Source organism: Pseudophryne corroboree, chromosome 3, assembly GCF_028390025.1.
Source record: "Pseudophryne corroboree isolate aPseCor3 chromosome 3, aPseCor3.hap2, whole genome shotgun sequence".
NCBI classification, from domain to species: domain Eukaryota; kingdom Metazoa; phylum Chordata; class Amphibia; order Anura; family Myobatrachidae; genus Pseudophryne; species Pseudophryne corroboree.
In genome coordinates, this window is record NC_086446.1 from 586136767 (window position 1) to 586161376 (window position 24610).

The following is a 24610-nucleotide window of genomic DNA, read 5'->3' on the forward strand; positions in this document are numbered from 1 at the left end:
TTGCTACACTGCGGGTTCGGTGGCAGTCGTGTCGTGGGCAATGGGTGTCGTGGACACCCAGTAGTGGGAATAGTTGTGGCAGCGCTGCTGCCATTTTGGTAGTAGGGATCCCGGCATCGGTATTCTGACAGCCGGATCCTAACTACATCTCAAACTAGGATATCTGTCACCCGGGGGGCAAGGTAGTAAGTCGATGTCCCCCCCAGGGTTTGCTAGCCTAGTGGCACCCGCTAAATAACTGCACCCTCTTCCCAATGCCAGGACCCCTCCTGCCCAACTCCTAAACTCCCCCTCCCCAGTACCTGCAAACCACTGACTATGGTTGGGCAATGTCCATGGCCCCGATCATATTATGTTCCCCCTTGTTACAGCCTAGTCCTATTGTCCATCAGCATATACCACTGACTGCAGGGATATAGGCACACTGTCACACACACATCATGGGGCACTGCTGCTAGATCACACACGGGAACTGTCTCTCACCGTCATCCGACTCCTGGCTGTGGTAGATGCAGTCATCTTCTTTGTCCCCACTTTCCAGCTCTTCTCCTTGTTATGGTCTATGGCTGCTGCCGGCAACTCACAAAGAGGCACTGGCTGCCTGGCAACTCTGTCCGCTAAGTGTGGCAAAGGCTGCTCACCATGCAGCAGCAGCACCAGGGAGACGGACACTGGCCACTTCCAAACTTGACCGGAAACTCCTGCTCCGTGCCCTGGTGACTGCGAGAGGCAGATGTTAGATGATAACTGTCAGGAGCCTGCTGCTGCCCCGTGGAAGTACGTACATGTGGCGGTTCAAAGTGGGACGGGTGAGGACATTTACAGAAGTGTGGGGGTCACTGGATTCCCTAAGCATGAGAGAAACGTAGGTTGCAGGGTGGAGATTTATTACAGGGTGAGATCTGCTGCAGACGTGCCCCCCTCAAATCCAGCGCCCAAGTTGTTTGCCCCCTTAGCCCCCCACCCACCCACCCCATTTACGGCCCAGGGAGCACTTCCAATGGGACAGTGCCAGACCCTTCATTCCCACTCCCACCAGGTACAAAATGCTCTGCTCCTGGATTTCCCACCTAATTTATGATTGCAGTCACCGGTTAATTGATGAGAATTGTGTTTAAACACAGGTGACTACAATCTTAAATTTAGTTAGAAGTCCAGGACCACAGCATTTTGTGCCTGGTGGAAGGGGTTACGTTGGTAGGTATGTAAACCGACCACGAAATTCATCAAATGATGAACTGGATGGATTTGAAGGTACACACTAAGCAATAGTCATTGCAGATTGCATCATCTATATATCGTACAGTGTGTTCCCTAGCATTACATACGCAATTCCAGATGTATAGCTCACTTGTGCGCATCTTGACTACATCTCACTTGCAGCTGAATGGACATTACTAGCAAAGGCAGATTAAAGAGGAAGAGGCCCAAGTGCAGTATCAGTGCACCACCCTGGCACTGTGCAGATATCTGGGAACATGTTGCCCATGCCATTTTCCAGATGATTGCTCTGCTGCACATGCACAAATCTTCAGTAAGATGGCTTCTGCGCCATTCGTCTGGTGCTGCGTCTTTGTACTCAAGCATCCATCTCTGAATCAGGCCCCATGGGGTGTATGTACTAAGCCTTGAAGAGAGATAAAGTGCCAACCAATCAGCTCCTAACTGCTGTGTTACAGGCTGTGATTAAAAAATGACATGGTTAGCTGGTACTTAATCTCTGCCCACTTTATCTTTCTCTAATGCAGTGCCGTAACTAGGCATTTTAGCGCTGTGTGCAAGAAACGACAGTGGCGCCCCCCCTCCATGTAAGATGGAAGCAGTGCGCGATGTAGGCGCGCGAAAAATTTATAGGGGCGTGGCTTCATGGGGAAGGGGCGTGGCCACAAAATAATAGCAATTCATACTACGGTGCACAGTAGTCTACATTATTCAAATTACGCTGCACAGTAGCGCCACTACACCAGGTAGAGCCCCTTTTATACATTACAGCAGACAGCATCCCCCTTTTTACACATTACGGCAGCCAGTCCCCCTTTTTACACATTGCGGCAGCCAGGCCCCCTCTTTACACATTGCGGCAGCCAGGCCCCCTTTTTACACATTGCGGCAGCCAGGACCCCATTTTACACATTGCGGCAGCCAGGACCCCTTTTTACACATTGCGGCAGCCAGGACCCCTTTTTACACATTGCGGCAGCCAGACCCCCTTTTTATACATTGCGGCAGCCAGGACCCCTTTTTACACATTGCGGCAGACGGTGTCCCCCTGAGAGAGAGAGAGAGAGAGAGAAAGAGAGAGAGAAAGAAAGAGAGAGAGGGATATACTTACCTTCTCCCCGCTGACAGGCTCCTCGTGCTGGCATCGATCTGCCTCTCGGTGCAGGCAGTGAGATGAGAAGGAGGGAGGGGGAGCAGGGAGCCGCAGCAGCGCTATTTGATTGGTAGTAAGCGCCGCTGCAGTATCCCCCTCTCCTTCTGTATTGGCTGCCCGGCGCTGCTATGGATGCTGGGATGAAGGAACCGCATCCCAGCATCCATAGCAGCGCCGGGCAGCCAATACAGAAGGAGAGGGGGATGCTGCAGCGGCGCTTACTACCAATCAAATAGCGCTGCTGCGGCTCCCTGCTCCCCTCCCTCCTCCTCCTTGAACCCGGAGCTGGTCTCTTCTCCCTCCAGCCGCGCACGGCGCACACAGAGGCGGCATGTAATGAGTCAATTTGACTCATTACATGCCGCTGGCCGTTGCGCCCTCAGGGCAACTGCGCTGTGTGCCAAGCCCACTTGGCACACACGTAGTTACGGCCCTGCTCTAATGCTTAGTACATATGTTGAATGTTCTTAATGCAAGTCATAGATCCAAGATGACCTATATCATCCATTATAAATTACATAAAGGATTACATAATTCCTTGTAAGCTATGTATTACAGGGGTCTACTGTATTTACTAAGCTTTGGAAAGAGATAAAGAGAACAGAGATACATTACCAACCAACCAGCTCCTGTCATTTTTTAAACACAGCCTGTAACATGGCAGTTAGGATCTGATTGGCTGGTACTTTATCTCCATACACTTTATCATTCTCCAGGGCTCAGTACAGGCATGTCCAAACTGCGGCCCTCCAGCTGTTGTGAAATTACATATTCCAGCATGCCCTGACACAGTTTTGCTGTCAGAGAATGCTAAAGCTGTGTCAGGGCATGCTGGGATGTGTAGTTTCACAACAGCTGGAGGGACGCAGTTTGGACATGCCTGGCTTAGTATATAAACCACAGTACTTTAAAAGAACCATAAATGAACACTAAACAATGATGCATAAGGTTAGCCGCGAGGTCTTTAGGAACCCCTTGCTCTATCACTACACAGGCTATATGGTAAGGGACACCTTACTTGTTTTTTGCTCACTCCCCATGAGGTTGTGAGCAATATGACCCGCTATGTGCACAGCCGCGGATTTGGTTGGGAATTTTGGACTGACATGATGAATGTGGTTTTTTTTTAACTAAATTAAAGTAGTACTTGGATAAATCATTTTGTCAATAATCTATTTCTTTTGGGATTTTTTTGTTCTGTTTTTATATTGTTGGTGTGTTTAGAATTATGTGATGTATAAATCACATATAGTTGCGGTATTATTATATTATAATTAGTACATAGTAGATAGTCTTTGAGATATTAGAGTGAGATATCACTGATACAACATGGTACTGTAGCAAATAGTGGGTTTTTGTATCCATGCACTGACGGCACATGTTGGCAACCGGTGAGTAATGTCTTATTGAAATCACTGCTCATACACTGGAATGATGTTACTTTTTCTGTTTGTTTATTCAATTTAAAGAATATTTTTCTATGACGGAGCACATTCTCTAGTGAAGAATGTGTTACAGAAACATAGGTTACATCTGTACCTTTTCTGGGGCAAGATTGTTTAGCTAAACTTTTGTCACCAGAGTACTTGTGGTTTTCAAGGCAGCATCATTCAAAGAAGCTAGCCAAGTACATTTGTCAGTACTTCTGAGAGCATGAGCTCATGCAGCAGGCCAGCTGGCGCTGGTTGGATGTAGTTCAATAACATGTACATCTGCTCTATGACTTCACCTGGCTGCCATTTTAATTATGGCAACACAGTGACACAGTGGTTAGCATTGTGGGCTCATGATTCCAAACTGTGCCCTGTCTGACTCTGTATGGAGTTTGTACTTTCTCGTGTGGGTTTCTTCCAGGCGTTTTTTAGAACTAGCGATGTTGCCCATAGCACCCAATCAGATTCTAGCTATTATCTTCTAGAAGCAGCTGCTGACTACAGAGGACCCTAGTGTGTATGTGTGTACATAAACAATAAATAATTATAATAACCCTAGTAACACAAGAGTTAATTTCAGACAGCCAGTCATAAACCACCATCGTAACGGTAAGGGAATATGCAATTGCACCTGTAAGAATATGTGCAGGAATGAAATGGAATAAACCTGTAAGCAGTAAAATTATTTACTTCCTATTAGTTGAAATACAATTTTCTTTATTCCATATTTGTTCACACACATTTTAAATTGTTTTTCAACTATTAGGAAGTAAATAATTTTACTGCTTACAGGTTTATTCCATTTCATTCCTGCACATATTCTTACAGGTGCAATTGCATATTCCCTTATCGTTATTTAACTCTAGGGAGGAATTAAAGGTAACCTCCCCTTTGCAAGTTTGCTGCCCAAAACAGTTAACCCATATTTGTGAGCGCGAAGTGAAACTATCTACTCACATAAACCAGCATCGTAATCCGCTTACAATTGGCTTGTTGGTGAAGGGTGATGCTATTCACTGAATAGCATCACTGAAGTGTCAATAGTCATGGGATAACAGTATGTAATGGTAATGGTAGGTGGTGCCACCATACTGTGACATCTTGGAAATGGCCAGACCTGTATCAGTTGTAATCTGACATCTTGTGAGTCAGTCTGAACACCGAGAAGGCTGCTCATGGCACGGTGACGTGAATAAGTGGATAGTAGGATAATGGTGGGGATGTGACATTGCAGTCCTGAAGTTATGTGGACATTAAACATTCCTCAATCTACGGTGTCATGTGTGCACCAGGAATACCTCATAAAAGGCATTACTACCCACCGTGGACAGCACAGTGGCCAACAACGGGTGCTTAATGATTGTGATCAGCTGCGTTGTCCGTGGTAACAGACAAATGACACTAGCCCAAATCACATCCACAAACAATGCAGGAGGTACTAGATGCATATTCGCATATCCACTTCGACACCAGACACAATGCCTCACGTGGCCTTGTGATGTTACTAATTGGATCCTGAGTCACGTTTTCAGTTGTTTCAGGCTGATGTTAGGGTTTGGGTGTGGCGCAGAGTAGACCCCATGACACCAGTTGTCAATAAGACAGCGTGCAGGCTGGTGGTAGTTCCATAATGGTGTGTGGTGTGTTCACATGGAATGGGTTGGGTCGGCCTGAACACCTCATTGACCGGTAACTATGTTGAAGTGCTTGGTGACTATTTGCAACCCTTCATAAGGGGTAATTCAAATGTTCACGCTCCCCCTATCTCCCTTCTAAAGTGACAGGAGATAGAGGGGCGATATTCAAATGGCCTCCATTATCACGCTGATCACGGACAGTACAGTCATGTTTAGGAGCGCAAAGCACCTAAACCCGACTAAACAAATGGGCGCGATCATGAAGAGACCTGTTTGGGCGCATAAACAAGTCTCTTTACACGCATTTCAGCTCGCTACCTCCGGGGGGTAGCGAACTGAAATGAACTTGTCGCGTCCATCGGCAGTAACATTAGAATACTGCCGGCAGGCGCGATCGCGGAAGGGAGGGGGGAGAACACATTTGAATCCGGCCAATGGACTTCATGTACCCCCACAACAATGGAATATTCCTGCAGCATAATGCACCGTGTCATCAGTCCCAAGTAATCCAGAATTGGGCACCATGGGGGTGATTCAGTAAGGATCGGTTATGCAGACTGTGCAGAACAGGTCCGGCGATCGCATCGCATCGCAGGCATGAGAGCGCCTCTGCCTGATTTGCCGGCAGAGGTGTTTGCGGGGAGGGATGGGGGCAGGGCGGCCAATTTTTTGCGGGAATGGCAAGGTCAGGACTGAGTCGCGAGACACAGTTTCCTTGGCCTCGCAAGCCGCCTGATCTGTCACGATGGTCATCCCATATGAGATTGCATTGCTAATGCAGGAGGAGGTGCTGTACACCTCCTTCTGCATTTGCATTGCTAAGAATTGGAATTGCAAAGCTGCTGCAAACAGCTTTGTAATTGCAATTCTTAGTGATTTAGGCCCAATATGAACCTAATGGAGCATTTATGGGATGTGGTGGAAAAGTCCATTCGCACCCAAGATACTGCAACTACAAATATCAGGGAACTGTGGGAAGTTATCCAAATGGTATGGGTCAGCATCTCTCCAGAGGTCTTCTGATCACTCGTGGAACCGGTGCCACTTTGAGTTGTGGCACTTTGCCAGGCTAGAGGGTGTCCTACACAATACTAGGCACCTATCCCATGACTTTTGGTACTTCAGTGTAATGTCATGACAGATAGCTGTACTGTGCGCGTGAGAAGTTTTAAAAATTTTCCTGGTGTTGTAACATTATTTTTGGGACTATGAAAGATCCAATTTTTAATAACATTAGAAATTAGTTTTGGGGTTTTTGTTTTTTCAGGTAAAGTCTATTGATCAATTTGTGTGTGTTTTTGTTTACTGTTTTGGTATAATATGTAAGAGACCTCTGTCAGTGGCAAATTTTCCACTGCATGAACCCTCAATCTTGTTAATTAGCTACCTCACATCCCAGAGGAAATTAGAATAACCCATAGTTAGTTTAATCACAGGGCTTTTATCGTCTGGGATGCAACAGCCCGTTGTCCAAAATGTGGCAGTGGGATCCCTCCCTCTATGCACTATCTAGAGGTTTTGAGAAATTAGCAAATTCAATTTTTGTATTTTTATTATTTTTTATTTGAAGCATTAGTTTAATACAAATGTAACCCCTTTCCCTTAGTACTAAAAGATGAGAGTAGGGCGAGTATCAGATAAATGTGGTACTGAGGGATGGCTTCCCACAGCTGTGCCTCCACTCAAGCTATTTACGGTAATAATCAGTGCAAGGCCTGCTTGAGTAAGCCTTACCTGTATTTGTTTATAGTCTTTATTTGATATCAGATATACTTATATATTATTATACATTTATGTACCTTTCTCCCTGTCTTCTTTGCTATTCCAGGTTCTTCCGGTTCGATTGTTCCCCAAGATGGATCAAGCGATTGAACAACGGTGGTAAGTATAACACGTTAATGCTTTAATACATTATACCAAATACATCAAGTACGATACTATACCAAATACATTGAGTACGATACTTTGTATAAACATAACCTTAGACAAATATCAATGCATGCAATACACAAAAAGTTATATTCAAAAAATGACGCCTCTGAGCGCCAGAGTGACCCGGGTACTCTCAGTAAAGTAGTGCACTTTTAGTGGTAACTATTACCCCTTTACTCAGGAACAGAGAACAATAAGAAAGTTACTTAGCTCAGTTTTTTCCCTAACTAATGGATATAAAATGTTGCTAGTAATCCTTATTGTTCCTCCACGTCATTTGAGCAGTTGGGAGAAAGGAAGTGTCCGAGTATCTCGTGAACATACACAGGTAACAATATAAGCAGTTAACTGACGCAGTTAATATATAGAGGCTTGACCATTTTTCTCAGTAAGTTGAAAGCAAGATAAAACTGCAGCAGACTGACGAATATATTTTCTACATTCAATAGCGGTTATGCTTTTTTTCCACTTAGATTCTCTCTTCTCTTACAGCAAACAATCCGTATCTCTTCGCTCACTCTTCTGGATTTAGATATACAAACTATAATTTAAAGTATTAAATCTGTTCTGTTCCACTGCGCTTGGATCCCCCCCTTTTTAGTTCAATATAACTGTGCCATAAGTTTAAACACTTCTCCTTGCAGCGGCACAATATATAATATTCTTGTATTAATATAGCTATACTGTAACTGAGCTAACGAACTGTAGCAGACTTGAATTTCCCGCGATGAATCTTCCTTTTCTTTGTTGTCAGTGCTTTATCGCTCAATTCCTCTTCATATCTATCATTGACCCTGAATGACTACTACTGGCAGGGCTACGTATTTACATGCCCAAAGGTCTGATCTCTGGAACTTAATAATCAGTACTACTATAAGAGGTTCCGCCTTCCTTTTGTACTGAAATAGCACTTTAAGCAAAAGTGGGTCCGTGGCTATAAGGGTAGATTACAGTCTTATTCAGCTCTATTATTAATATATTACTACTGAGGGTTTACTGGCCAGCGACATTTCTCAGTCAATTGTCATCTGCTCTGTGGCATTTAATAGAGCTGGGTAACATGTAACACAGATGAAAAGTCTCACATCCCCACTTCACTTCTTCCACTTATTAAGATTATTGTGAAGCACTTCCCCAATATACTCCCCCAGCTCTATAGTCTATTGCTTGCAGGCGTGTGGGAGTTTCAGTTCAGTTCTTTGTATGAAGGAAGGAAGGGCTAAAGCTGGTGGCGTCATTATTTTGCTATGGTACCCCGCCTATTTATGCTGCCTCTCCGCCCTCTCAATTTAGCCACACCTGTCATTCAGCAGAGCGTCACACTACAGGAGGATCCCTGATCTGACCTGTTCTCCACGCTGTTGATAAAGGTAAGGGCAATCAGCTTCACTTCAAAGACGGCGACGACCCCAGGGTTAAGTATCGGATCTCCCCGTCACCGCGCTGCTTGTTTCTCTCCTCCGGCGTTGACTGCTTATTAGCCGCTCACTGACCCGGACCTGTAGCCAGTCCCTCTCTCCTAGGGCTTAGTCGCTCTCCCTCAATGCGCTCCGACGCGCTCCGTGTCCCGATGCTGCCGGTCCTTCTCTTTTGCCAGCCGGAGACTCTCCGTCCTCCGTCCTCTCCAGCGGGGGGTCAACGGTTCTTCACCCGTCCTTGGCTCTCCCTCTCCTGCGGCTCGCGGTCCGGCATCCTCGCTCCCCTCACTGGTCACTTATTCAGCCTCGCGCCCCGTCCTCTTCTCCCGCGTGGGGCTCCAGAAGCCTCCCCAGTTTGTCCCCCAGTAAATAACACACACACATCGTATATAATATATATAATATACATGGGGCTAATTCATCAATTACATTATAAATATAAATACCTCAATTACATTATAAGTATAAATACCATGACAGCCATGTATACATGTGACATATTAATAGCAATAAATTGAGCAGGGAGCTAGACAAATAACAATCAAATATACAAATAAAAAGCAAAAACAGTGTAGTTTAATTTTGATAAAAAAACAAAACAAAGGCATAGTTTGTATTTTAAACTACACTTTTCAATGGAGCTGTTTTACTAAAGGTAGCCATTTATGAGGAAAGTATATTGCATTACTAGATAAGCGTCTGCAACTGTTTTCCAACAAGCAGTTCCTCTAAAAATAAAGAAAAGACTCGCCTAGCCTCCAGAGGGGAAGGGCATTTCATGGTGCATTCTGAGTAATATAATACTCAAGTTTCACACACACAAAGTGACACTTGTAATATGTATAGTCCCAATAGTCCTTCACTCTAATGATTTCTTGAACCAATGAACAAGACTTAATCAAGCACTATCTGAAGTTTATTTAAGTCAATTGTACTAAAAGAGGTTGGTCTAGTGATATGTAAATTTTGCCAGGGCACCCTTAAAGAGGTTTCATCTCTCTACATATCATTTAACTGTTCTGAATTTGCTCCTTTTTTTGATTATTATATTAGCTATGAATTAAAAATATAGATGTAAAATTTTTTTGTTGGTTCAATATTTGTTCTCTTGGTTGTTTAAAGGACAAGTTCACCTTAAGTGATATGTACAGTAAATAAAACCATGATGTGTTCAAATGCATTTATGTACTTAGATATTACCTTTTTCTTTCTCTTTTACTGCACTTAAATGTCCTGTTGGCAGAACAAATTTCTTTAGAGTATATCCTCTGGATACCATTAACCCAGTTTGAAACTGTGGTATATGATCTGCTTGAGTGCCCCCAACACAGATAATCAGTCCCAGTTCTCAAAGTTCACTTCCGCTCTCCTGTCAGTCTGCTGAGTACTGCGGTCCCATTATGTCAGACACTTTCCTTTCTCTGTGAATGAGTGCTGAGACTTGTCCTACCAAGTTTACCCCTGAGTAGGGTCGTCAATATCACTGCAGCATTTTAGCTACATGTTAGACAGTGAAACCTTGTTTGGGTTTGTAGTTTTCCCCCCCAGGCATTTACCTAGAGTCTGCAGATGACCAGAGGCTGATGCGTTAGAATTATTACAGTTTGCAAAATATGTACAACAGTTTGTGCAATATATTTAATACATTTGGAATTTTATTTTTAACTTGTTTTTTTAATAGTTAGATAAAAGCAACATTAATATGGTATTAATATGTAGACGAAAACAAAATCTTCATCCATAACCAGTCGCTAGTCCATTGTATATTTATCGCAGTTATTTAATGTAAACTAGAGTAAGTGCATGAAATAAAATATAACATTTTTCCAGTGATGTAATTTGAGAGCAGGGTTGGACTGGCCCACAGGGGTACCAGGGAAGCCACCGGTAGGCCCCACTGCCTGAGGGCCCACTCCTTCCTCTAGGTATCAGGTTCCAGACTGTGCACTTGTATTATACATGGTAGATATGTTGCATTACACTGCACAAGACTATTGTGCATTACAAGTCTCTGTGGAGGCTGGCCACACCCCTAAGTATGGGCCCCTATCACTACATTCCCCCGGTGGGCCCTTCATACCCCAGTCCGACGCTGTTTGAGCGTATTGAGTTGGGATTCATTGATTAATTCTCAAACCAACATACTCAAGCATGACCCACTATACATCTGCCAACATTAAACTAGAATAGAATACGTATATCTTAGTGAGCGATTCAGTTCTTCGCATGTCATGAAAGCTGTCCACAGCAATGTATCTTTGTTTATTTTTCCTTGCATACTATATAGGTGCGCAAAAGATTACTTACCGTAATAATATATTATGCACACTGGACATCGCTTCAGCACTTTGCAGGGAACTGATATCCCTCTTAGACTTAAACCTACAAAACTTCTGATCCTAATAAGAAGGATTTGCTGTGGAAATATAAAGGTCTTCTGAATCTGGGTACTCTTCAGTGGTGTTGTATAGTAGACTAGACATAATTAGATTTTATAGCAATAGTTATCTTGAGCACAATTCAGTTTTAAAAAGTGTAATACTACTGTGAAGGGCAGGGCTTGAGCCAGGAGTCTGGAGACAGGCATATATTGGCATATATTTCAACTACAACTTTATGATCCCAACTACAGGAACAGTAAACACAGCAACACAGTAGTGAAGAAGGTTGGGTATAAGACAGAGTTTCCCAACTTTCGCCATTATAGTCCAGATTTTAAGTTCATCCATGCTTGAGCACAGGTGACTTCATTAGCATGGATACCCTGAAAGCCTGTAGTGTAATGGCAGAGTTTGGGAAACTCTGGGATAACAGACACAGTGGTAAATGAAATAGCGTCCAATTTGCAGGAGGTCCGGTATTTCATCCGAGTATGGCTGTAGTTTTAAAGCAGCAATTATTTACAATTCAAAACCAACTGTGATTTTCCTTGATTGCTGCTTTAAAAATATGACTTTTCTTGGCCAAAATCTCAGACCTACGGCAACACGTACCCTATTACATTTACCACACAGCATTTAGCCCAACATATGGTAACACAGAATGAATTAGCAGATTAAAGGGTCTATTTACTAGGCCTGGCAAAAAGATAAAGTGGAGAGAGATAAAGTACCAGCCAATCAGCCCCTAACTGCCATGTTAGAATAATGACATTTAAGAGCTGGTTGGTTGGTACTTCCACTTCTCTCTCCACTTTATCTCTTTCCAAGGCTTAGTACACAGACCTCTACATTCCTTCATCTTAGTAAGGTAACTTCAAACCTTTATAGGTCATTTAAAGGCTTAGGGGGTCATTACAAGTTGATCGCTCGTTGCCGATTTTCGCAGCGCAGCGATCAGGTGAAAAAACGGCATTTCTGCGCATGTGTATGCCCCGCAATGCGCACGCGCAACGTACGGGTACAAAGCTCTTTGTTGTTGTGCTCAGGTTCTAGCGAAGTTTTCCTTCGTGCTGGCGGCCGCAAGAAGATTGACAGGAAGGGGGCATTACTGGGTGTCAGCTGACCGTTTTCAGGGAGTGTTTGCAAAAACGCAGGCGTGTCTGAAAAAACGCAGGCGTGGCTGGGCGTTCGCTGGGCGGGTGTATGACGTCAAATCCGGACACGAATAGGCTGAAGTGATTGCAAGCGCTGAGTAGGTTCAGAGCTACTCTGAAACTGCACAAACCGTTTTTGCAGACTCGGCTGCACATGCGTTTGCATTTTTGCTAAGCTAAAGTACACTCCCCAGTGGGCAGCGGCACAGCATTTGCACGACTGCTAAAACTAGCTAGTGAGCTATCAACTCGGTATGACCCAAATAGTGTTAGGAAGCAATGTAATCTGTTTTCACAATAAAAATATATAACATGAGAACAATAATTTGTAATTAGAAAATGGCTGTATGTGAGCAGGAAAAGAATGCCAGTGTTTAGTCTTGGAAGGACTCAAGACTCTCTTGTGTAACTGGGAGCAATGCTATACAAAACTTGCAAGTTGCTCAAATCAATTTATTGGTCAATTACAGGTTCTTGCAAGGGAGGAGCTAATTTAAACAAGAAAACATAACACAAAAGCACACTGTAATGGACCAGTAAATGAGATTTGTATCCTATTTGATAGTAGTAATGCAGAGATCTCAGTTATATATATTTGCAAAGATATGATTAAGTCACCATCCACTTCACAGCATCTCTGATATGGTGGTCTTAACACTGGGGGGCCAGATGGATTAAGCCTTGGAGAGCGATAAAGTGGAGAGAGATAAAGTAGCATCCAATTAGCTCCTAACTTCCATGTTACAGGCAATGGGCGGGATGTAATTAGGTCCGGGTTCGGCGGGCGTTCGGGATGCCGGCTAAATTCAGATGTTTTGGCATGGTGCCTTTTACATTATTGCCCCTTTAAAAAACGTCCGAGTTCGGCCGGCATCATGCACGGATGCCAAACTCGGACTTCATTACATCCTGCCTTATGTTTGAAAAATGACAGGAGCAGCTTGGTTTTTTGTTTTTTCTCTCTCCAGTCACCATTTTATCACTCTCAAATGCTTAGTACATCTTCCCTTTTATGATAATAGTACCCACATTTGTGCATTGCTACATGATAATAGCACATACATTTATATATTGAGCGCTAACTCATCTGGAGGCACCCCAATATTCTCCAAATGGCACTACAAGGACAGGCATGCAGACCAAGTACTGACCAGTACATGAAAATGTAAATCTCATTTACTGGTCCATTAAAGTGTGATGGGAGAAAGTTGTGTGACTGGGAGCAAGCAATGCGCCACTGCCTGCACTTGTCCGAACAAGTCACTACAAAGGGACAGCTATGGGTCTGTTACATAGCTCACTATGGTTGACTGCACTGGTGTGCATCATTTTAAGAGGGCAACATCGGGGCGTGGCTTGACTGAAGAAGAGGGCAGACGTGTCTCTGCTGGCCTCCTCTCTCCAGTGTTCTTTACCCACATATTTACAGTGCTCACCCCCGTAGTACTCTCTCTGGAGGCTCCCCTTCCCCCCCCCTGTAGGTCTCCTCAGCCCGGCTGTGTCCGCCGCAGAGCTGGGGAGCAGTTTTTACTGCTCCCGCAGGTTGCGGCCTATACACTCCCGGAAGCCGGGGACTCGTGTACTCCCGGCGCCCGCGATTCGAGCTCCACAGCGGGGACGCGGCACCGGGAAGCGGCGCAGACCCCACACAAGCGCTCCGGACCACCCAGAAGCCTTCCCCTGACCCCCGGGGTGGACACGCCCTGGGGCAGCGGGTCGGGGAGACGCTTGGCAGTGGGGGACAGCGGTGGGCCTGCAGCCCAGGGAGACACGGCGGCCATCTTCATTCTTGCTGGAGGAGCTGGTCCTAAGGTAGAAGTGTGCCTGTATACCTGTGGGGGTCTCTGATTAGGGCTGCACCAGGACTGGTGGCCCTTTGGCACTGTTCTCCCCCTGTTCTTATTCTGGGGCCCCTGCTGAGGGATTTGTGCATTTGCTTCAGTGGGGAGAAATAGCCTTTTACTCAGCAACATTATCTTCGACTATAACTGCCCCATCTAGTGGCCTCTGGGTGTAATAGCATACATTTCTCATACAGTGTGCTGGATATACAATACATATTACTCTGCAGACTTCATATGACCGCAGATATCCCGGCACCCACCGAGAAGATCGGCCCGATGTCCCCATGGTTGAATGACCTCGATACTCTAATGTGACCGCTCTGAGATACCTCCGCCTGCACCCGTATGCTCCTATGACATGATATGACAACTCGACCTTTCTGTTGATCCTTCCTCGATTGATATTCTAGACACCTCTTGCCTCCAGTTCATCTACCTTTATCGTTCAGCGTTGTAATGCCTCCCAAGAAATATAAGGCCGCTAAAACTGTTTCCCAGGTGGTATTCTTTAAACCCTCGCCTCAGGCCACTAAAGCAAAAGATGCATGGGGTGGCGCCTCTAAGCCTGCTGTCCCTGTGCCCTCACCACTTAGAGATGCACCTGCCCCTGCCACTGCACACGCCAGCTCCATTGACGACAGTGCCTCGCTTACGGTGGGCGCTATGAAGCATCTCTTAACACAATTTAAGGATGAAGTTGCGGCAGAATTTAGAGCGACTATGAAGGAATGTCAGAGATCTATTGACGTGATTGGTGGCCGCACCGATCACCTAGAAACAAAAATTGCTGAAGTGGTGTCGTCGCATAACGACCTGATCTCTTCTCATGAACTGCTCCAAAATGAGGTCACGGCGCTTAGGGACAAACTCTCGGACATAGAGGACAGATCGAGATGTAATAACATAAAGCTACGTGGTGTCACGGAAGCTGTCGCTAATAGCGCTTTAAATGCTTTTGCAGTTGACCTCTTCAGCAAACTTCTTCCTTCGTACCACTCAGTGGACTTTCTAATCGACCGTATCCACAGGCTCCCTAAAGCCAGGAACGCTCCTGATGGTGTCCCCCGTGATGTCCTTATGAGGTTACATTATTTCCACGTGAAGGAGGCAATCTTGAAAGCTGCTAGACCCTCGGATGCTGCGTCGGAGGCTTTGGGCTCGCTTCGGATATTTGGAGACTTGTCCCCTGCTACTTTGGCGAAACGGCGCTCTCTTTACCCCATCACATCAGTGCTATGTAAAGAGAACATTCTATACAGATGGGGATTTCCTACGAAGTTGCTTATTTCTCGAGAAGGTTCTACTGTTGTCATAACAAACGTTGAGGAGGGTAAAAAGATCCTAGCATCATGGAACTCTGCAAGCTCTTCTACGCACACCTCTCCCGAGCGGGGCCTTCAGCGGGACTGGGCCTCATCGGCTGCAGAACTTTGAGTATTGTCTGATTTTCTACACTTGCATTGATTTCATGTTTTTCTATTCGGGTTGTTATGTTGTATTTCCTACGCTGCACTAGTTCCTTGGCGATTGTTTGCTGAGGGTGTTTATGTGATATTTGAGTGCTGTTAGATTGTTTTTCAGTGTTGCCTCCTCACCGCCAGTTAACTGTTTACTGTCTGTCTCTGCTGCCCCGACTGCCGCCCACATTTCCTTGTTGGCTGTGAATTCTTCCTGAGTTCCCTTTAATCCTGGTGGCTGTCGGGTGACCAGAGATGAGGTGCCAAGGAACTACATTTAGTTTAATTTTGGTTCAGGTGCGTGTGGATTGACCACTACCCCCCACAGTTTTACTCTGAGTCGCCATGGTTAGGCGTCCAAATGTGCCCCCTCGAGGGGTTAATGTTCTGGTTCCTCTTCCTGTTATCCTCCATCTTTTTTGTCCTTTCTTTCCCTTCTCCTCTCCTTTTGTCCGGAAATGTTACACACACTTTCTAATTGCCAGTTGGTTGTTGATAGCTATGCAATTCCCGATAGTTTTACAATATGGTTAACATTGTTTCTATAAATGCAAAGGGTCTTAATTCCCCACATAAGAGGAGATTAGCACTTAATTATTTCCATAAACTTAAAGCTCAAATCATAGCCATTCAGGAGACTCATTTTACTAAATCTGCCCCTCCAAGGTTTACTAATGGGATATTTCCCCATTGTTATTTGGCTAACGGGCCAGCAAAGAAGGCAGGGGTGGCAATCTTGATATCTCAGCATTGCGCGTTCTCCCTCACTTCACAATACTGCGACCCTGAGGGGAGAATTCTAATTCTGGTTGGTACTCTCGAAAATAAAGAGGTGACATTAGTTTCTTGCTATGCCCCTAACACCAAGCAACTAGCATTTTGCAGGAAACTCTGCGCTAAAGTGCAGCAATTGGCCAAGGGCGCTTTACTCTTAATGGGGGACTTTAACTTGACCCTGGACCCTTTAGTTGATAACTCTGGCAAGCGGCCCCCGCTCTCCTGTCAGCTCCATAGGAATGCAAAGGGCTTTAGCCAGCTACTGGCGGAATATGATCTTTTAGACCTCTGGCGCGTTAAGCACCCAATGGACAGAGATTACACATTTTATTCCCCAGTGCATGCATCTTATTCTAGAATAGATCTAGCATTAGCAGATAAGTGTACTCTACAGTCCATCCGTAAAATCTCCATTCTCCCCATGTCCTGGTCGGATCACTCCCCACTATTCATCAAATGGGATATAAATAGTAGAAAGGTTACCCCGGCCCCCTGGTGTTTAGGTAAACTCAGTCTTCTTCAGCCGGAGACCACGCAGGCGATCCAAACCACCTTGGATTATTATCTTTCTGAGAACTCTCCTCAGGAGACATCTATCTTCACATTCTGGTGCGCCCTCAAAGCAGTAACACGAGGGACAGCAATCCAAACAGCGGCTAAACTTAAAAGGGTATATCGTAAAAAAATTTAACAAGCTGAGCTTACAGTCGCTTCCTTGGAGAGTTCCCACAAGGCTCATCCACACGACAAAGCCCTTCTAAAGTCATTGAAGGAAGCAAGGGAGGCGGTAAATGTTTTTTATTTAGCGGAAGTCCAACGCAACCTACATAGACTGAACCAAAAATGTTATGTTTATGGTAACCGGGCTGGTAGACTACTGGCGAGGAAGCTGAGGGGTAGGAAAGCCAAAGAAAAAATTCATATAGTCCACTCGGACAGGGGTAAGAGAGTCTACGATCCTGACGAAATTGCAAATGTCTTTGCATCCTACTACTCTAAATTATACAACTTGAGGGGGGATTCTTCTACTTTTCAACCTACAGGCATAGATGTTCAGAACTTTCTGAGCAACTTTCCTCTCCCCCCGCTGTCGGCGGAGTCTTGTAGCTCACTTAATGCACCTTGGACTTTAGCCGAAAGTCGAAAAGGCTATTGACTCCCTTCCAGCGGATAAGGCCCCGGGACCCGATGGTTATCCTTCTGGTTTCTATAAGTCCTTTAAGGAGAGTTTGGCCCCGGTGCTCTTGTCGGTGTTTAATGAAGCCTCAGAGGCTGGTCACTTCCCCAAAGAGATGCTGGAAGCTCAAATCATCCCCATTCCCAAACCGGGAAAAAAACCCTACCACAGTTCAAAATTTTAGACCAATTGCTTTATTAAATACTGATCTAAAAATGTATGCCAAATTAATTGCTAACCGTATCAGCCCCCTTCTCCCTTCTCTTATCAACCCTGATCAAGTGGGCTTCGTCTTAAACCGACAGGCCCCGGATAATACGCGTAGGGTGATTAATGTTATTGAGTATTCTGCCTGTAGAGGAGAACCCCTCCTAGTTTTGTCTCTGGATGCCGAAAAGGCGTTCGATAGATTGAATTGGGATTTTATGACATTAACTCTGGACAAATTTGGCTTCTCTGGGAGGATCTTAGACTCTATACTGGCTCTCTATTCCGCACCCAGTGCGCGGGTCTTTGTTAACAGATGCCTTTCTTCATCCTTCAATATTTCTAATGGCACTCGTCAGGGCTGCCCACTATCTCCCCTTATTTTTGCATTGGCGATAGAACCCTTGGCTGCTTGCATTAGATCCCGGGACTTGATTAGTGGCCCTGTTATAGGGGGAATTTCTCACAAAATTAGCTTGTTTGCGGACGATATTCTGCTATGTCTTTCTGTCCCTGAGGCTTTCTTGCCAGCTCTTCATGACGTCCTTCAAGGCTACTTGGATGTTTCTTTTTATAAATTAAATACTAATAAAACTGAAGCCCTCCCACTCAATATATCTCCGACTGTGGTCTCTAGGTTGAAGGATTCGTACAAATATGCCTGGAAGTCCTGCTCCTTGAGATATCTAGGGATTAATTTAACCAGAGAAGATAATTTGATTGAGTGTAATTATGCCCCGTTCTTAAAAGCGTTTACGGAGCTGACTGGGGAGTGGATGTTACAGGAGGTGTCCTGGCTGGGTAGAATTGCTGCTGCCAAGATGGTTTTATTGCCGAAATTAATGTACCTGTTTCGCGCCATACCAAGGCCCCTTCCCAAACTCTTCTATAATAGATTTAATCAGGTCCTGATCAGATATATGTGGGGAGGCTCTAGACCGAAAATTGCTAAAAAAAATTCTTATTCTGCCCAAACTGTCTGGTGGGGTAGCTTTCCCAGATATAGAAAAGTACCATGCTGCATGTCTGATAAGTCAGTATAGTAGGCATTCCCAACCACGGTCCTCAAGGCACACTAACAGTGCAGGTTTTAGTGATATCCAGGCTTCAGCACAGGTGACTTAATTAGTAGCTCAGTTATTTTGATTTAACCATCTGTGCTGCAGCCTGGATATCACTAAAACCTGCACTGTTGGTGTGCCTTGAGGACCGTGGTTGGGAATGCCTGCAGTATAGTGACTGGTTTGATACCTCGAGTCGGAAACCTTGGGTTATTCTGGAAGCTTCTTGTCTGAACGCTGTTTCTCTCCCTGATTTGTTTTGGTTACCACTGTCTGCTGCTCGAAGTAGGTCCGGATCCTGCACGTCTATTAAAACGACCCTAGATTCATGGCATAAACTAGTACTCTCTTCGGGAGAAATTAATTTAGCTGCCCCCTGCCTGTCTTTAACTGCTCTTATGTCATTGATTCCTAATGTTTCACTAGAGGATTGGATTCGAAAAGGGCTCTCCACTGTGGGCGATTTATTTGTGGGAGACGTCTTGATGTCCTTCTCTCAATTGCAGGAGAGATTTGGGATTCGGACTCAAGACTTTTTCAAATATCTACAGGTGAGAAGTTGGTTACACTCCCTTACTCCCTCACATATCCACAAACCTTCTCCTCCGGCTTATATTAAAAGCCGATTGGAGACGTCCTCGCATTAATATGGGATTACGTGGTGGTATCAATTTCAATTGACAAATGGCAATGAGACAAATTAAAAGCTCAGACTTTATGGGAAATAGATTTGAATAGGTCCTTTATTGATGCAGATTGGGATAGTATATTTAGATCTTGTTTTAAAATCTCCAAATGTGTTAACCAGTCTGAAATGTTCTACAAGCTTATACAGAGGGCCTACTTCACTCCTGAAAGACAACACAGAATCTGGCCTTCACAATCTAAAACATGTTGGAGGAAATGCGGCTCCACGGGGGATATCTTCCATATATTCTGGGCTTGCCCTCGTATACAACCACTTTGGAGAGAGGTGTTAAATATGGCTAGCATGGTGTTAGGGCTCCGCATCCCCCTGGACCCAGCTTTAGCGCTATTTCATTTGTACGTGGATCGCCTCTCCGTAGGAGACCGCTACATCTTGGGGCATATCTTGATAGCCACTAAAGCAGCTATAGCACAATTGTGGAAGTCTGAGAATATTCCTACCTTAGCGCTTATTCAAAATAAGATTCACAAACATTTCATCTTCGAAACAGCGGAGGCTAATTATTCTTCCTCGGCTAACTCTATCCACTTGAAGTGGTTAGGATGGTCCGATTATAGGAGTAGAGAAGGTAGGCTAACAGGTTATAGCTCTCCAATTGATATGTCTGTGCTTTGCCCTACCTAGATTGACCTTTACAAGAATGCTGTGATATCAGATAGTTTCTATGTATATTGTATTTTAGTCTTTATTGCTTTTTTTTCTCTCTTTCTCATGTCTTTTCTCAGTGTTTTCTCCTTTACATGTATCTGAACGCCTAATGTAGCCAATTGTATATTCCTCCGACTGTGCGTTGATTGTACTTTGTATATGGTAACCATTCCAGACTTCCCCTGTGTTTCCCTTATCTCTTTTTTCTGTTCCCCATTTCTGTGTGTAAACTCTTCAATAAAACTTTAATGTTTAAAAAAAAAAAAAAGAGGGCAACATCAACCAGTTTTTCTTTCCTTGTAGAGCACCAGCGGAGTGAGAGCAGGAAAGGTCAGGCAATGGCGTTGGTTAGAGTTGCTGGCACTGTGCAGTGTGTGCACCACAATGTTATTATGGGATTTTGTTTTCTCAAGTGGCCACCAGTTTACACGTAGAGATGCTGGTCCCATGTACAATCTACTGTTCTAAATAAGTTAATTTGCTTCGCAGAGGTGTGACCCGGATCTGGTTTGTGAATATATGCATGCTTTCATTATACTAAAGGGAGAGTGCAAGCATTATGTACAGGATATACAGAGAACAATGTGTCCCCTTTATTACCATACTAGAATTTGTCTCTGTTTTTTAAGGGACTTTGAAAAAATGTCAGTGGAAATTTGTATGTGTTTAATTCTGATAAACTGCAGTACACATTCCTAATATTATATGATGTTATATTGTGTGTCTCTTTTTATTATACATGTTTTGTTTTATTAATAACCCTTATTGAAGTTGAGTATTTGGAATGCAATATGATTTGTTATGCTCAGTCTATGAGAGCAGCATGTGATGCCATCAATGCACCTACATAGCAGTAGAGTAGAGTGTCCCTGGCTGGTTACACTATGTAGGGCCAGATTTGGGGGGGAAGGGGTGGCAGGGACAGTCGCCCTAGGGCTCCCACACATGAAGGGGGGGCACACAGGGTCAATCTGACCCTGCAATTGCTGGGACCAATTGCCCTGTGGCACCTGTTCCCAGACAGGGGCTGCCACTGCTCTGTGTAGTGCATACAGCATACAGCGCAGAGTGACTCCCGATTCCCCTCATCAGCTGCACATGGCATATCACGTGATGCTGATGAGGGGACTCGGGAGCTGCCCTTCATACTGAGCACAGAGCCGAAAAGCATGCTGCCGCAAGAGGTAAGTGACATGGGTGGCATGGGGGTAGAAGGGGTGTGCACTGTGACCATATTGGACAGGGGCAGTGTGAGGGGCTATTTTATTGTAGGGGGCCCCCACAAGCCTTAATCTGGCCCTGATTGTAATATACTGTGGATGTAGCTTCTCTATATCAGAATCTGGGGGGCCTGGGGCGCCTAGCTTTCAGTTTCAACCTTCGCTCCTTCTCATGTTAAAAGCTGGCTATGCCCTGGAAAGAAGAAATGGTAGGACTGTAGAACTGGAGAAGATTGCAGATGAGAAAAGGCAGAAAACTGCAATTGACGAACTGACATACTGTAACTAACAGTAGGAGTATTTCATTTTGTGATGGTCTTGTTGAGTACTTGTTACTCTTTTCTTCTGGAGAAAAAAATGAGGTCAAACCAAGCACAGAGAGAAACGATCCCAAGAATATGACAAGTCCACAAATAACTGCACACTTTTTAAAGGGATGACTTTTATTAGGAATATCTGTCTGAAGAGAGGAACAAGTGGGAAATAGGGACAATCACAATACGCTACGTTAGTTATTCTAAACAACACAGGTTTCTTATGCAAATTATCCTATTATACAAATTATTCCTAGAAATGCTAAAGTCAGCAATCCTAGCTAGCATCGATCCTAATTTGAATTAATTCCTATGCTGAACCTGTAAAGTGGTCTGTGTGCAAAGGACTGGTATGTCCTGTGTCCAAATAGGCTCACTATTGGCAAGGGCATGGGACTGTCCTGCACCCCAATAGATGCTTCTTCTGTGTACTCCTTATCCATGATAATGGGTGTTCTGACACACTTGGTCAGTGTCAGGTGAGGTGGAGTTTTTGCTCTAGCACCCCTAGTAGGCACCTGTTGCACTCACACAAAACACAGTCAGATAGCATAAAATAGCTGTTGGGCCTGTTGGGCAATCTCTACAGAATCATGATTTTGTCAAATCCAGCAGGAGTCTGGATGCGGATGGTCTGCCCAGGGGACAATGGTCTTAAGTTATGGGATGTTTTATCATGAGTGGCTTTAAGATGCAACCTGAAGTCCTGCAGACCATCTTGCATGTTGTTCTAAGTTTTGACTTGGTGGTGGGTATGTTTTTATTGTAAAATTTTACTCAAACTAGTCCCCTCTTTAACCTTCTAAACCTTCAATCTTCTTGTCCCTTATCTTACAGGAGCCTAGACAAACTCAAACTCACACCCATTCATACTTCGTCCACCACCAAACATCCCTCCCCATTTACACCCATCCATACTCCATCCACTCTCCCTCTCAGTCCATAACATCCGTCACTCAAAACCAGGACTACCAACATTTAACAAGAAAGAATAAAGGATTTTTGTAGGCCTTTTGATGCATGCAAACCATTTCACAAAACAAACCATACCAAAATCTAACCATACCAAAATCTAAAGATACAGATTCTAGTGAAAGAAAGCTTAGCCAAAGGTGGGAATGATGGTGCATGTGTGCCTGAACAGACAGTAGACAGAAGTTTAAGTCTCTGAATATTTGTCAAATTGAGTAACATTATAAACAAATTTTCTCTAACGTCCTAAGTGGATGCTGGGGACTCCGTAAGGACCATGGGGAATAGCGGCTCCGCAGGAGACTGGGCACATCTAAAGAAAGCTTTAGGACTATCTGGTGTGCACTGGCTCCTCCCCCTATGACCCTCCTCCAAGCCTCAGTTAGATCTCTGTGCCTGAACGAGAAGGGTGCACACTAGGGGCTCTCCTGAGCTTCTTAGTGAAAGTTTTAGATTAGGTTTTTTATTTTCAGTGAGACCTGCTGGCAACAGGCTCACTGCATCGAGGGACTAAGGGGAGAAGAAGCGAACTCACCTGCGTGCAGAGTGGATTGGGCTTCTTAGGCTACTGGACATTAGCTCCAGAGGGACGATCACAGGCCCAGCTTGGATGGGTCCCAGAGCCGCGCCGCCGGCCCCCTTACAGAGCCAGAAGGCAGAAGAGGTCCGGAAAATCGGCGGCAGAAGACGTCCTGTCTTCAACAAGGTAGCGCACAGCACTGCAGCTGTGCGCCATTGCTCTCAGCACACTTCACACTTCGGTCACTGAGGGTGCAGGGCGCTGGGGGGGGCGCCCTGAGACGCAATAAAAACACCTTGGATGGCAAAAAAAATGCATCACATATAGCTCCTGGGCTATATGGATGCATTTAACCCCTGCCAGAATCCATAAAAAAGCAGGAGAAAAGTCCGCGAAAAAGGGGCGGAGCCTATCTCCTCAGCACACTGGCGCCATTTTCCCTCACAGCTCCGTTGGAGGGAAGCTCCCTGTCTCTCCCCTGCAGTCACTACACTACAGAAAGGGTTAAAAAAAGAGAGGGGGGCACTAATTAGGCGCAGTATTAACTATACAGCAGCTATAAGGGGAAAAACACTTATATAAGGTTATCCCTGTATATATATAGCGCTCTGGTGTGTGCTGGCAAACTCTCCCTCTGTCTCCCCAAAGGGCTAGTGGGGTCCTGTCCTCTATCAGAGCATTCCCTGTGTGTGTGCTGTATGTCGGTACTTTTGTGTCGACATGTATGAGGAGAAAAATGATGTGGAGACGGAGCAGATTGCCTGTAATAGTGATGTCACCCCCTAGGGGGTCGACACCTGAGTGGATGAACTGTTGGAAGGAATTACGTGACAGTGTCAGCTCTGTATAAAAGACAGTGGTTGACATGAGACAGCCGGCTACTCAGCTTGTGCCTGTCCAGACGTCTCATAGGCCGTCAGGGGCTCTAAAGCGCCCGTTACCTCAGATGGCAGATATAGACGCCGACACGAATACTGACTCCAGTGTCGACGGTGAAGAGACGAATGTGACTTCCAGTAGGGCCACACGTTACATGATTGAGGCAATGAAAAATGTTTTACACATTTCTGATAATACGAGTACCACCAAAAAAGGGGTATTATGTTCGGTGAGGAAAAACTACCTGTAGTTTTCCTGAATCTGAGAAATTAAATGAGGTGTGTCGTGATGCGTGGGTTTCCCCCGATAACAACGGATAATTTCTAAAATGTTATTGGCATTATATCCTTTCCCGCCAGAGGTTAGGGTGCGTTGGGAAACACCCCCTAGGGGGGATAAAGCGCTCACACGCTTGTAAGGGCTCTACCTTCGCCTGAGATGGCCGCCCTTAAGGATCCTGCTGATAGAAAGCAGGAGGGTATCCTAAAAGGTATTT

General features: G+C 44.9%; 1 long non-coding RNA gene across 1 annotated transcript; it reads left to right on the top strand.

The window, feature by feature from the left end:
- Positions 1-796: 796 nt before the first annotated feature.
- LOC135058047 (uncharacterized) lies at positions 797-22838 on the top strand. The gene is made up of 3 exons (XR_010244561.1): positions 797-865; positions 7273-7325; positions 22581-22838. It is a non-coding gene; the product is annotated as an uncharacterized LOC135058047 (long non-coding RNA).
- The last annotated feature ends 1772 nt before the right edge of the window (positions 22839-24610 follow it).